Genomic DNA, 15,164 nt, shown 5'->3' on the forward strand with positions numbered 1-15,164 from the left:
GTTTTATAAGTAAATTAGATTTACACTTTATGATGATCATGCTTACTGAGAATATTTTGGAATACCATATTTTATCGAACTTATGTTCTTTGTAGTATATATGATGGATGACTATATACTGCTTATGAACATGTTTTTACACTTCTTTATAGTATGTATGATGGATGACTATATGCTATGAAGATGTCTTTGGGATATATGTACCAACGTTTGGAAAGACTATGTTCAATGTTTTGTGCATATCTAGTGGTCACTATTTTGCCTACAGGCGAGATATATATTTGTTGGCTTCAGGCTGAGAGAAATAATCTCTGGCTTCAGGCCGAGAGACATAGTTGTTGGCTTCGGGCCGGGAGAAATAATATCTGGCTTTGGGCCAAGAGACATAGTTGTTGGCTGCGAGCCGGGAGATATAATTATTGAACACCACAGGTGACTGTGATTAGGATACCACTAGTTAGCACACTATATACGAGATATGTTTTATGAAGGTTTCATGGCATTCTAGGGTTTCGGAAAACCTATCACATATTATGTTATTAGTTTTCATAAAACTTTGGAGGTTAGTATGTTGATAACTATTTCAATATTATATATATATATATATATATATATATATATCAACTTGGTCAACTCATGTTTGTTTTGTGCCCCCCTCAGGTCTTAGAATTGAGGCATACAATCTCAACGTCAAGGCACTTCCGCATAGGCATCTTCAAGTCTTCTCGGTGTAGGACCTACTCCTTTATTCATTCACTTTTATATTATTCTTTTTTAGTGTTCTAGTTAGTTGTATGATCTGAACATGTTCCTCATTTGCATATTAATTATATTTAAATTTATAAGACTTTTTTTTTATTCATTATTCTCATGTATGTTAGTATGGCTTTGTCACCTTCGAATGTCGGCCAGCACATGCCTAAAATAACTAGAGCCATGATGCAGAATATCAATTAGAAGCTTACACAAAAATTAAATTAATTGACTAACAAAATTAGAGCCATTCCCCTAATTTTAACCAACATCCAAATATCCAAATTTGCACAGAAGACTCATTTCCAAATTCGAATTTATAGTTCTAGAAATGAGACTATATTACAGAAAATAACAATGAACTTGTGAAGCAGAGCAGAAGTGGGATTTACCTGGATGCTGATGTAGAGGGTTTGGAGGGTGGCTTCCTGGTAGTGGCATGTGCGACCTTGTGAGGGTTAAAGATGGTATGTTGCTTGCTAGTTTGGAGTTGGCTTGTTGACCCATTATTCAGAGGTGCATGAGTACTTTGTTACTGTGTGAATTATCTTCACCTGCAGTGACACGCCCGATCCCGACATTCCCCGAATACCAGGATAGATACGTGTTGGATGACACCCGAAGGGTGACGAAAGCCATTTATTAAGTGCAAATGCTGAAAGCAAGGTATATATAAGACTTATAAATATAAAAGAATAATGAATAAGCATTTAAGGAACGTGTTCAGAGCACACATCTAATCTAGAACACTAAAAAATTGAATGAATAAAAGGATGCGTCTTACACCGAGAGGACTCGAAGATGCCGATGCGGAAGTGCCTTGAACTAAAGGAACAAATTAGGGGGAAAAAGTTTTCATTTGTGTTGGATGACCTTTGGAATGAGAAATATCTTGACTGGGAGTGCTTCCGAATTCCTTTCACTTCAGGGGCAAGGGGAAGTAAGGTCATTGTAACATCACGAAGCACAAATGTAGCATCTATCAAGCAAAATGTTCCTATTCACAAATTGAAACCCTTGTTCAATGAAGATTGTTGGTTTCTACTTGCACAACATGCATTTGGAAATCAAACCCATGGTTCACGTCCAAAGTTGGAAGAAATTGGCAAGAAAATTGCGGTCAAGTGCAATGGTTTGCCTCTAGCTGCAAAAACACTTGGGGGTTTGTTACGTTGCAAGATAGATGCTGAGGAATGAATAGCGTCTTAAATAGCAATATTTGGGAGCTACCTTATGAGAGAAGTAATATCCTTCCAGCTCTAGGGTTGAGTTACCATTATCTCCCAGCTCAATTAAAATGATGCTTTGTTTATTGTTCAATTTTTCTTAAGGGATATAGATTCAAAAGGGAAGAAGTGGTTTTGCTTTGGGTTGCAGAAGGTTTGATTGTACAAGTTGAGAATATGAAAGTGGAAGAGGTGGCTGAAAAATATTTTGATGAACTGTTATCTCGATCATTGTTTCAATAGTCCCGGAAAATGAGTTTTAAAATGCATGATCTCATTAGTGGCTTGGCTACGTTCATGGCCAGGGGCTTTGCTATAGCTTGGAAGGCAAGGAATCACATGAAGTTCCTAAAATAGTCCGTCACTTTTCATATGTCAAAGAAGAGTTTGATTCTGCATCAAGATTTGAGCCATTGTATGGTATGAAGTGTTTGCAAGATTTGTGAGTAACAGGATTCTGCAAGATTTGTTACCTACTCTAACATGTTTGTGGGTGTTATCATTATCAAAATACAAAAATATCACTGAAGTACCTGATTCTATTGACCACCTCATACACTTGCGCTGTATGGATGTCTCCTATACCTCAATAGCAAGGTTACCTGATATAGTCTGCACTCTCTACAATTTGCAGACATTATTGTTATCAAATTGTTCCTCTCTTACAAAATTGCCTGCTGGAATCCCAAAATTGATTAATCTGCACCATCTTAATTTTAAAGGAACAAATATTGGAGAGATGCCATCGGAAATGGGTCGACTAAAAGGTTTGAGGACATTGACTACTTTTATTGTGGGAAAATCTACTGGTTCATGCATTAAACAGTTGAGGGAGCTTTCACATCTTCGAGGGAAACTTTCTATTTTGAAGCTGCGGAATGTACTAGACCTTGAGGATGCTGTGCGGGCCAATTTGAAGAATAAGAAGGATCTCAAGGAGTTAGAGCTGGCATGGGGTGATGAAGACACCAATGATTCCGAAAAGGAGAGACATGTACTTGACAAGCTCCAGCCTTCTGTGAATTTGGAGAAACTAGCCATCGGCTTTTATGGTGGAATCAGCTTTCCGAATTGGTTGGGAAACTCTTATTCCTTATCTAACATTCAATTCATGCGTCTCAGTGATTGTAGTCATTGTTTATCCTTGCCAAGTTTTGGGCAGCTACCCACTCTTAAAGTACTCTACATCTAAAGGATGAAATCCGTTATGACAGTTGGCTTTGAGTTCTATGGTGGAAATGGAACTTCTGTAATAAAGCCATTTCAATCTTTGGAGAAGCTAGCGTTTAAGGAGATGCCAGAGTGGGAGGAATGAAGGAAAAATTTTGTCCTAGCTAAGAACATGCATGAACATTTGAATACATAGGCATACTAATAACACTTTAAAGTAGGCATGCATTCAAAAACAATTCATAAAACCCATGACTTTCAAAGCCTAGTATATGGTGAACCATAAGACTCTTTAACAATATTAAAGAGAATAAGAATTTAGAGATTCTTTACCCTTGAAGCTCATCCTTGATTGCACAAGGGATTCACCCAAGTGGAGGGCCTTCAAGTCACCTCCTTGCTCCTTGGATCTTCCTTGTGATTTCCTCCCTTTTAGTGCTCCTTTTTCTTCTTTGAGGATTTGAGGATTTGTTCTCCAAAACACCAAAAGTTTGGTGTCTCTAAGTCTCCACACCAAAGATGTTGTGTGAAGATGAAATGGATGACTTAGGGAAGAAAGATTGCTAGATGTTCTTCCCCTAAGGTGGCCGGCCTCTATGTAGAAAATGAGAGAATAGGTTTCACCCAAATTCCATTAGAAAAACCCTTAGGATGAAATGGTTATAAAGATGTCTTTATACCACCTCACAATGGAGTGGCAAACTTGCAATTAAGCCAAGTTCACTACCCTCCACCCTTATGGCCGGCCATATGTTGTTATTGGGCTTAATTGCCCATTTTGTTTTAGTTGTCATACAACTTAAACATAATGGGCCTTGTGGACCAAAACGTTTTTGCGCCCCGAAGCCCAAAACTAACTTAAACGCCTAATACGAACGTTTCATATAATTAATTAACTATTTAATTAATCTTGACCATTCTTCAATTAAATCATTTAATTGCTTATCCATTTCATATAATTTCTTCACTTATATCCTTACTCGGTGTACGATCCATTAGGTTCCAATTAGCGAGGTAGTGGGCGATGTTACTCTTAACGATCGATTGTGAATTGAAACCACATTTCAATTCTCCCTTAAAATTAGTGTTTGCTAATCTTTAGGGCTTCCACAAACCATGGGTGACGCCTAGCAGCATGTCATGGTTACCCAAGCTAAGTAGAAGTGGTTGGAGAACCTATACAGTTACAACTACAATGCAATACGGTCCTTCTCTAATACAATACTCTTAATCACATTGTTTAAGTGATAGTTTGTTTCATGTCTACTATCCAATGTGATACTTCTCTATATGATTCAATTGAATAAGATTTGGAACATCTTCCTTAGTCATATTCATATGCTTTGGCCAAAGACTCTCGAATCATATCTTAGAGTATTCTCCTTCCATCATGGAAGGTTAGAGATCCCTTGTTGTACATTCATATGCCTACATGACTAGATAGCTTGACCCCAACAATGCCGTGGACACTCCAATGGAATGCCGTTGACATAATCAAAGATCAAGGACCTAACCATTAGACATCAATGATGCCTCAGGTCAAAGGACTACTTTGCATATTGCAACTATTGAGTTCTCACATGACATGTATGTTCGAACTCTCGTTTGATCGTTGTTCAGTGTACTCGATTACTCTTTCGAGCACCTATGTGTTTGCCTTAGTGTCCAACACCAAATGACTTGAGACTAGTTCATACTCACGCTTGAGTCGACATAACACATACTAACCTTAGCGGATTGTCAATGCCCAATTGGCAATCCTATGGCTAGGAACGTTTTAGGAATGAACATAAGAGAAAGGTCTCGTTAATTTAACTAACTTAAATCACTTGTCTCTTAGATCAAATACATTCCTTGGATTCCCTTATTGCTTAAACACAAGATACTATAAATAGTGATTAACAATAAGCTTTGCCCTCTATTAAACATATAAAAGTTTAACACAATAAGTATTCCAAAAAGCTATTACATCAAATGAGTGGCTTTGTGGGCATACTTCCAACAAGGAATGGCAACAAAGTTCAAGTGGAGGCCAACGACCAGACTTTCCTCGTCTCCAGGAGTTGATTTTAGACAACTGTCCGAAGCTAAAATGCTTGCGTTATCATCTTCCTTGCTTGAAAAAACTTTCCGCGTCTACTTTCACAATCGATTGCTTAAAGCAATTGAGGATAAATGAATGCCCAGGTGTGTTAACTTTACTAGACACAAAATCCCTGTCCTTGCTTCAATATCTTAATATTCAAACTGTAGTTGGTGTAAAGTGCTTGCCCAAGAAAATGGTGCACAGCCGAACTTTCCTTCACCATTTGGGTCTCTATAACTGTCCATCCCTGGAGTTGTTCCCTAAAGATAGTCTACCAACTACATTGACAACTCTTATTGTAGCAAATTGTAAGAGATTAGAATTCCTACCACATGAGATGATGTCCCAATTGACATCTCTTGATTATTTGCGGATAGAGAATAGTTGTGAATCGCTGAAGTCCTTCCCATTGGGCATTCTTCCAAATCTTTCTCATCTTGTAATCCACACCTGTGAGAATCTGGAATCTCATTCCATTGAAGGAGTAGATGAAAATCTCAGCCATCTCAACAAATTGCAGATCCGGAACTGTCAAAATTTGCTCTCTTTTCCCCGCAGTGGATTTCCTACTCCCAACTTGACTGACTTGAGAGTCTTGCAATGCAATAATTTGGAGTCAATGCCTAAAAAAATTCACACACTGATTGCCCTTCGCCAATTGGAGATATCCTATCTTCCGAATCTTGTGTCATTTGCACGAGAAGGTTTGCCTCCCAACCTACAAGAATTTGAGGTCAACAATTGCGAAGAACTAAGGCATGTGGATGTGGTGAATGATTGGGGTCTGCAAGGACTGGTCTCCATTCAACAATTTCATATTGGTGGCAGGGGAAGTGACGCTATTTTGGAGACCTTGCTCAAGGAAAAGCTGCTCCCTACAGCTCTTCACAGTCTCCACATCTTTGGACTACCAAGTCTGGAAGTTGTTAATGGGAGGGGACTTCAACACCTTACTTCTCTTCGACGGCTAAAAATAAATCAGTCTCCAAGTCTTGAGTTCCTGCCAGAAGAGGGTTTTCCAGCATCACTTTCTTGTCTGAGGATTCACAGGTGTTCTTCCCTCACAAAAAGGTGTCAGAATAAGACCGGAGAAGATTGGACCATAGCTCACATTCCTTTAATAAAGATAGATGACGAAGTGCATATCATATGATCTCTACTTCAAAGTTTTAGCTTTTATTTCACTCTCGAATCCACATCAGGTACGTACATGCCACGACTATAGTTTCGTTAAATTGCTTGCTCTTGAACTTAAATCAAGTATTACTTCATTCCTTCTTATTTGCCGGGGTTTTGCAAAAGCTGTCATGGCATCTATCTTCTGATATTTCTCTTTAAGCCTGTTGTAATTTTAACACTAGAAATCAAATAATATCCGGGCTTTAGTCTCGGGAGGTTTCTTTAATTGTTCCTTTTCGGCCTAACTTTGTGCAGTCCAAACTTGTTAATTCGTTTAAATTATTGTAAAAACATGCAGCAATTAGGTACGTAGAAGATATTCAAATCTGTTGGCTTGTGTTCCAAGATAATATGTAGAGTCTAATCCCTTCATCTTCGCATGCAGCAACATCATGTAGGGTAGAGATGTGGAAAAGAAAACACTTCCAGTTGACATTTACAGTGAATAACTTTGAAGAGAAACATGCTCTTTGCAGTTCGATGTGAAATCCAAGTGTAAGGAAACGCATCAAGGTCTTTGCCTCTAGCTTCAGAAGGACTATGAATGCATTAAGCAATTGGGAGACAGTAACCCCGTTGAAGATTCAAAAATTCGAGAAACTGACACGGAAACTGCACTACGTAAGTGCAATGGTTTCGCTTTAATTTCACGAGCACTAGGGGGTCTCTTACGGGGCACAATTTCTGGCTTTGAGGAATGGCATCACATATTAAATAGCAATACTTTGGAGCTACCCTCAATTGCTCGCATACTCCCGATTTGTTTACTACAACAATTAAGGCAGAAGGGCAGAGAATCACATTAAGTACGCCACTCTGCTAGGACAGAGTCACAGAGGTAATCTAACTTCATTTGTTAACCAATATTTTGTTTTGCTGCATATACTGTACTTTTCGTTCTTCCAATTTGAACTGTGTTCCATTTCTTTCGCTACAGTTTCTACTTAGCAATCATATCATACCTATATAGCTGATTAACGATCATAATTTTGTCCGAAATCCCATCTCCGTCAAATTTATTGATGAAAATACCAGGTAGGCATTGATCTGTTGAAATATTCCACATCGGCTGTATGTCTGAAAAAATAAGAGTTTAATATCCTAACCCCCCAACTAGTACCGAGGCTTTTTGTAATAAAATCTCATATCTGACGAATTGTGCAGGTGGTAATTACCAAGTTAAGGACAATATAGGTGTTGTTGGAAGTGGGTTTTTGGACAGTATAACTACATGTTAGTGATTTTGCTTAGGGACTTTAGAATTTTCTTCAAGTTTGTAACTTTGGGTGGCGATGTTTCTGTCTAACCATGCACAGAAAATGTGATTTTGGACGCAATTGCAATCACTAGTCAATTGCATGGTATGACTGAGAAAACCGGAAGCTGGAGAGATCAAAATGGACTGAGTTTTAATTTGATTGACAAAAATACAATTTCGCCTTTTCGTTTGCACAGTTCTTTCTAGATATCTCAAGTTTTAGATGAACTCATCACTAATTTCTCGTGCAGGCATACTCAGCAGAGTGGATCTTTCTAGTCAGTAGCCCTTGCATGGAGATTTTATCAGCTGCTTGTGATCAGGTTTCGTCACCGAATAGGCCTCGGTTTACGTTGTTCGGTGTGCTCTCGGCTGTCGCAGCTCTCTACTCACTTGCATATGGGAGCTGATTTATAAGGAGGAGGTTTCTCTCTCTTCTAATATCTCTCTCCTTCTCTCCCCTCCTACTTAAATGGTTACGGTTAATCCACGTCAACATTTTATATTAATTTTTTTATAAAGATAATAAAACAAAAAACAAAGTGTGAGGAGAGAGGAGGGAAGAGGATAAGAATAGGAGGGAAGCGAATTCTACTCCCTACTTAACCAGGTCTAATTGCTTTTCCCATGCATGATAAACGTGTGGGGTCCACTGAAAGTCACCTAACCCAGTCTCCCCCAGTGGATTTGGATCCTCGCTGGATCCCCTCCTTGGGATCCTAGGGATCAACGAATACTGACAATTGATTAAAAATAATGCGGTTTCAATTATATACTTTTTATATTTTTTAAAGTAAAGCACATCGTTTTGAGTGAAAAGTTATAAAAAGAAAAAAATTGTGACCGCATAATTTTTTATTAACAATCCCTGTTTATTGATTCCTAAGATCCCCAAGGAGGGGATCCAAATCCTCCCCTATTACACCAACTGGCTGACTACTAAAATAACACTATGATTAACGCGTGAGGTCCACTTACTTATTGACCAAAATATATCAAGTCGTCTTTTTTCAAAATGATATGTTAATTGTGAAATCCTATTCTCGTATTTCACTGTTATAATCTACGTATTTGTATTATTGAGATTTTATATTATTTTTCGAGAATTTATATTAGTTTATATGAAATTAGATTTCAATTAAACTAGGTACGAAGGGTGAAGTTTGGAAAATTGTTATTTACTTGTTGACCTTTTGAGGTCACAAGTAACGTTTTCGAATAGGTCTCGAAGCCACGAGCACATAAGCAAAAACCGTTTGTGAGTCAGAGTTATGACAATATAATTACGGACATTTGAAGTTTATATAATAAATCTTAAAAGTCCTTATAAATTTTAAAAGTCGTTATTCTTGCTGACCTCAACACTTCTTTGAAGATAAAGAAAGAGAGGGAGAGAGTGGAATGGCATGAGCTTTGATTGGAAGGGCTTTTCTCTTTGCTTCAATTCAGAGACTCTACGAGAACACTATAACAAGTTTAAGAAATAATGCGCACGAATATTTAGTTCACGAACTAAAACTTCAATTGAGTCAACATGGACCATTGCTCCAAGCCTCCAACTCTCTTTAGTCATAAATATAAATATACCAGATATAACATATTTAACACTAAATGAATATATTTAGGAAATAAATTTAAACATGCTGATATGTAAATATTTTATTATTAAAATAATATCGTGGATACAAAAAGAACCTTAATAAAATATTAAAAAGAAATAAAATTTCAATCAATGAGCTAATTTCTCTCCTCTTTTTTTTCACAAAGGTTGTAACATCCCACATCGTCCAGGGGAGTGCATCTTGTAAGCCTTATATGTATATTTCCATCTCTACCTAGCACGACACATTTTGGGAGCTCACTAGTTTTGGGTTTCGTAGGAACTCCGAAGTTAAGCGAGTTTGCGCGTGAGCAATCTCAGGTAGGGGTGGGCACGGGCTGGGTTGGGCCTAAATTTAAAGGGACTGGACCGGACCTGGGTGCAAAAAAGACGGGCCGGGTCCACGGGTCCTTGGTTTTTTTTTTTTTTTTTGGAAAAAAAAAAAAACTGGAATTTGCACAGATTCACCAGTGCAGCAATTTATGCAATAGGAAACCCAGATAATGCAAGAGGAAAGATTTCGAAAAATTTCCAATTCCAAATGCATGCATTTCCTTATAAAATCTTGAACATAAACATCTCCGAACAAAGCAGATCAAGACTTAGTAGATCAATACGCACAACAGAAACCCAAATAATATAATCCACAGAAAATGGAAACGCATAGCGAAATTAACAAAGTTTAAATATTTAGCAGGTCATTAAGTATATAGGCATCACAAGAAATCCATGATAAATACGAATGGATCTCGATATGAAAGCCCTAATACGAAGATAAGAGTGACCTAACACACATGGAGAAATCAGTACTCTTCGGCCTTAGCATCCTCACTGGCGGCAGCAACGGTAGATTCCACCGCAGAGATTGCGGTCTCAGACTTCGTGGTGCCGTTTTGAGCAGCGGAAGCAACGGTGTTCCTAGACTTGACGGTGTTGAGCATGCGTTTGCTAATCTCCTTGGAGTAACCTGTAGGATCTGAATCCCTTCCTCCTCGATGAGGGGTGGGGACGACGCACTCGAGACGGTGAAGGAAATGTGACAAATCGAGAAGATGGTGGTGGGGGTGGCTGGGTTTTGTAAGTTTGGGTCCTTGGGATGTCAAATCGAGACGGCGAGAAAGAGGTGACAAATTGAGAATATGGTGGTCGCCTAGGCCATCGTGTTGTCGGGGTGGTGGAGGGAAGGGGACGACGAACTGGAGACGGTAAGAGAGACTCGATCAACAGAGTGAGAGTGACAATTGAATTTGATAGGCTTGAGGACGAGCAAACCTAAAACCAACAATTCAAATTGGATGAAGAGATGATCTCTTCAATCTCATCTGTCCATTCTAACTACAAACGGGCTGGTCCGAGTACCTGTGGTTCCTATACTTCAGGACCCGGTCCGAACCGAAAATTTCAAAGGCCCGCCCTGCTCCGCCCTGTTTCTGTTTTTACAAAATAGGATCCGGCCCGTACTCGCCCTGAACCTTAATTACCCACCCCGACCCGCGGTTCCTGTACCCGTTTGCCCATCCCTAATCCCAGGATAGGTGACCCACTGTGAAGTTCTCGTGTGAGTTCCCAGAAACAAAATCATAAGGGCGTGGTCGGGGCCCAAAGCGGACAATATCGTACTACGATGGAGTCGAGCCCGAGATGTAGTGGGGGCCCGGGTTGGGATGTGACAAAGGTGTTGAGGGAATTTGAGTTTTCACATGTGAAGTGTGACACCAATTTAACGCATCCTTTTGTTTGAGCTTGCTTTAGTGCTTTTATTTTATATATGACTTCTAAATAAGAAGCTGTTGTGTTGAGAAAGTACGTGTGGGGTCCACTGTAAGTCACCTAACCCACTCTTTGAATTTGTATTCTCTTCGGATATTCTTTGTGAGGATTTAGAGATTTGTAAATATTATCTGTTTATTTTATATCATGCGATGATAAATTATTTTAATTTAAAATTAAATATAAATAATATTTGACGAAAATAAATCATATTATTTATAATAAATTGATACGATTTACAGATTCTCGTAATCTTTGCAGAGGATTTGGAAAGGATCTGTTGGCCACTTTACCCCTCTCACACCAACCAACAGACTACTAAAATGGGACACAATAAGTAACGTGTGGGATCCACTTAGTTATTGACCAAAAATATATCAAGTCGTCTCATTCCGAAAAATTTATCTTTTCTCAGAAACCACAAACTTGCCGATCTGTCACCACACTTCCATAAAGCATCCTACACCTTAGCTATCATCATTATGTCTGGAGCCATAATGACTTCCACCTCTTTACTAGCACCTAGACTCTAGCCATATTGACTTTCAAACATAATGCAAGGACAACTTAGCCTTCACAATACAAAACCTACGTGGCTTTCATACAGACACAAGTAAAACTAAAGCATGCAATTTTTTTTTAGAGATGTCAAAATGTTCACAACAGCTTTAACAATAAATAAAAAATTACATTAATATTCTCCAATCGCAATGTCAATTATGTGGTGATGACATGGACTGGCAACAGAAGAGTTGATGTGTGGCATTTTGACATCTTTAAAGTTTTGAACATAAAATTTAAGTTTAACGGCCAATGTGGCAAAACATTCTATTTTATCTTCTATTTATTGTTGTGCAAATGATTAAGTGAAGATAATATTGGTGCGATTATCAGTGGGCTACATTCCTGATTATGAAACATTGGCAAAACATTTTATATTATCTTCCGTACACCAAAGTTTGCTCAATGACGCACCTAAGAAAATGTTTAGGTCGTTGATACCCCTGAGAAGCATGAAAAAGAATTAAAATTGTTTTGATGTATTCTAAAATCACACGAATTTAAAATTGTGTAAGCTCCCCTTTGTATTCCAAAATTTCCATTTTCAAGTAATTAAACCTACTTACTCATTAAGTCTAACAACTTGTAATATAACTCTAATCTATTAATTAACCAGGTCAATGTAATTGCTTTTCGAGAAATGCTAAAGAGATTATTTTAAAAGTATTACTCTATAAGATTTTTTATCACCTTATATTTTTAACATCATTTTTATATCTACATAAGACCTATATTATAAAATATTATGTAAAAAATAAGATAGCCGATAATAAAAAATTCCATTTTCGGAAAGACTCCTTAGCATTTTTTATTGCTTTTCACATGCATGCTTGATAAACGTGTGGGGTCCGGTGGAAGTCACCTAACCCACTCTCCAAATCTGAATCCTTTCAAGATATTCTTTGTGAGGATAATCCATGAATCTTGTTAATTTATCTTACATTATACGATTATAAATTATTTTAAAATTTTTATTTAGAATTAAACATAAATAATATCTGATAAAAACAAATCGTACAATTTACAATGAATATATACTATTTACGAATTTTTGAAATTCTCACAAAAGATCAGGAAACTATATGTTGGCCACTCGACCCCTCTCCCCCTCTCATACCAACCAACAGACTACTAAGATCAGACACTGTGATTAACATGTGGGGTCCACTTAGTTATTGACCATAAATATATCAAGTCGTCTTTTGCCGAAACGAAATTAAGCTTATCCAATAAATCCTAAAAGTCTCTTATTCTTCCAAACCTGAAAGAGCACTCCTTTGAAGATAAATAAGAAAAGAAAAACAGAGAGAAAGAGTGAAATGGCAGGAGCTTGGATTGGAGAGGCTTTTCTCTCTGCTTCAATCCGAGGCTCTGCGACAAGATCAGTTCTGGGGAGTTGGACTTCTTCCGGGGAAAAAAATTTGATCATAGGATGTGAAGATCCCTATGATTTTTACCATTTGGATTTGGATGGGATCCAAATCCCACAAAAAATATCCAACTCACAAATCAGCAAGCCAGCTCACAATCCAGCTCATAAGTACAATCAGCTTATAATCTCTCTTATTATAAGCTATATAGACAATCTGTATCATTTATCTTATTTGATCAATCAAATGAAAAGTTAGTTTTACAGTTTTTAATAAAGAATTATTACTACTTATAAATGAATGATTTTACTATTAGCATTGAGATTTTTTTGTGATAAAATGAACTCAATATCTATCAGATTGTGCAAATTATGAGACAATATTGGTGCGATTTTTAACGAGCTTCATGTCGATTATAAAATCTTGACAAAATACTCTATTTTATCTTTAAAAGTTCGCTCAAAATCACATTACAAAGAAGAGTTTACGTCGTTGATATTCCTGAAAAAGCATGAAAAAGAATAAAAATTGTTTTGATGTAATTTAAAATTGCAAGAATGAAACTTGCACAGATTTGACCAAAAAAGAAAAATAAAACTTGCACAAATAATTACGTTTTGGTCACGCTCCTTTTTATATTTCGAAATTTTCACGTCCAAGTAATTAAACCAACCTACTTTGTTTTTTTTTTGTTGTTTTTTTGCAAGAATTAAACCAACCTACTTACCCATTGCTTTTCACATGCATGATTAACGTGTGGGGTCCACTGGAAGTCACCTAACACCCTGGCCTATGAGGGTAGGGATCTGCCCTCACCATATTTGTCAGTTAAATTATAGGGAATGGGAGTGGGACACTATAGACACTACCAAGAAATTGTTAGTTAAATTATACTTATATTAATTAATGAAATTTTTTTTATCAATTAAAAGAGAATGAACAAAATTACTTAATCTTCTATCATAAAAACAAATGATGGTCAATAATATAATTTTACAGATCCAAATTTTATTGTTTTTTATTGAAGCCTCATCTACAAGTTATGTTAAAATACTTTCAATATATATTAAAAAAAAACCAAAAACAAAAACCTCTCACTCCCACGTTCTCTCTCTCCCTCTCTCATTCTCATTTTCTAAAAAAATATGTTTATACATACAAAATGTGTAAGCAAATGCTAGTAAGTAACTAAGATATGCCCATACAAAAAGTATGTGTAAAATTTTTAATTTTTATGTTTAAAATTGAAGGGGAGAGATGATGAGAGTGGGGAGAGAGGAGTGAGGAGAGAGGGAAAGAGTTTCATTTTTATTTATACTTATACTTTTTAAAATTAGAGATGTTAAAGTCACTTGTAGATAGATTAAAAAAAATAGTTTGTGAAATTACGTTATTGTCTTTAATTTTTTTGTTGTAATAAAAGATTAAATAATATTTTCAACTTCTTTTGAATGACAAAGAAAATTCTTTTAATAGACAGTTTAAATAAAACAATATGATTAACTTGTGCAGTCCACTGAATTATTGACCATAAATATTTCAAGTCGTCTCTTTTCGAAACGAAATTAAGTTTATATAATAAATCTTAAAAGTCCTTATAAATCTTAAGACTCCTTATTCTTCATCAACTCAACACTTCTTTGAAGAAAAAGAAAAAAGAGGGAGAGAGTGGAATGGCAGGAGCTTTGATTGGAGGGGCTTTTCTCTATGCTTCAATTCAAAGGCTCTGCGACAACATTATAACAAGTTTAAGAAATAATGTGCATGAATTTTTAGTTCATGAACCAAAGCCTCAGTAGCGTCCACATGGACCATTGCTCCAAGCCTCTAACTCTCTTTAGCCATAAATATAAATATATCAAATGTAACATATTTAACACTAAATAAATATATTTGGAAAATAAATTTAAATACGCTCATATGTACATATTTTATTTATTAAAATAATGACGTAAATAGAAAAAGAACCTTAATAAAATATTTTAAAAAAATTTCATTAACTCTTGTCCGTGTAAATAACAAACACCAGACTAGACTGTCATTTAGTCTAGTCCAGTCCAAGGAATGCTAGTGAAGGCAAACAAACATACCATATGATTAAAGTGTGGGGTCCGCTGAATTATTGATCATAAATATATCAAGTCATCTTTTTCCGAAACGGAATTAAGCTTATATAATAAATCTTAAAAGT

General features: G+C 36.6%; 1 pseudogene; it reads left to right on the forward strand.

Moving 5' to 3' along the window:
* The first annotated feature begins 1,554 nt into the window (after window positions 1-1,554).
* Window positions 1,555-6,388, forward strand: LOC137748034 (putative disease resistance protein At3g14460; annotated as a pseudogene).
* Window positions 6,389-15,164: the final 8,776 nt, after the last annotated feature.

This window comes from Pyrus communis, chromosome 2 (genome assembly GCF_041283825.1).
Source record: "Pyrus communis isolate YQ-2024b chromosome 2, ASM4128382v1, whole genome shotgun sequence".
Taxonomy (NCBI): Eukaryota; Viridiplantae; Streptophyta; class Magnoliopsida; order Rosales; family Rosaceae; genus Pyrus; species Pyrus communis.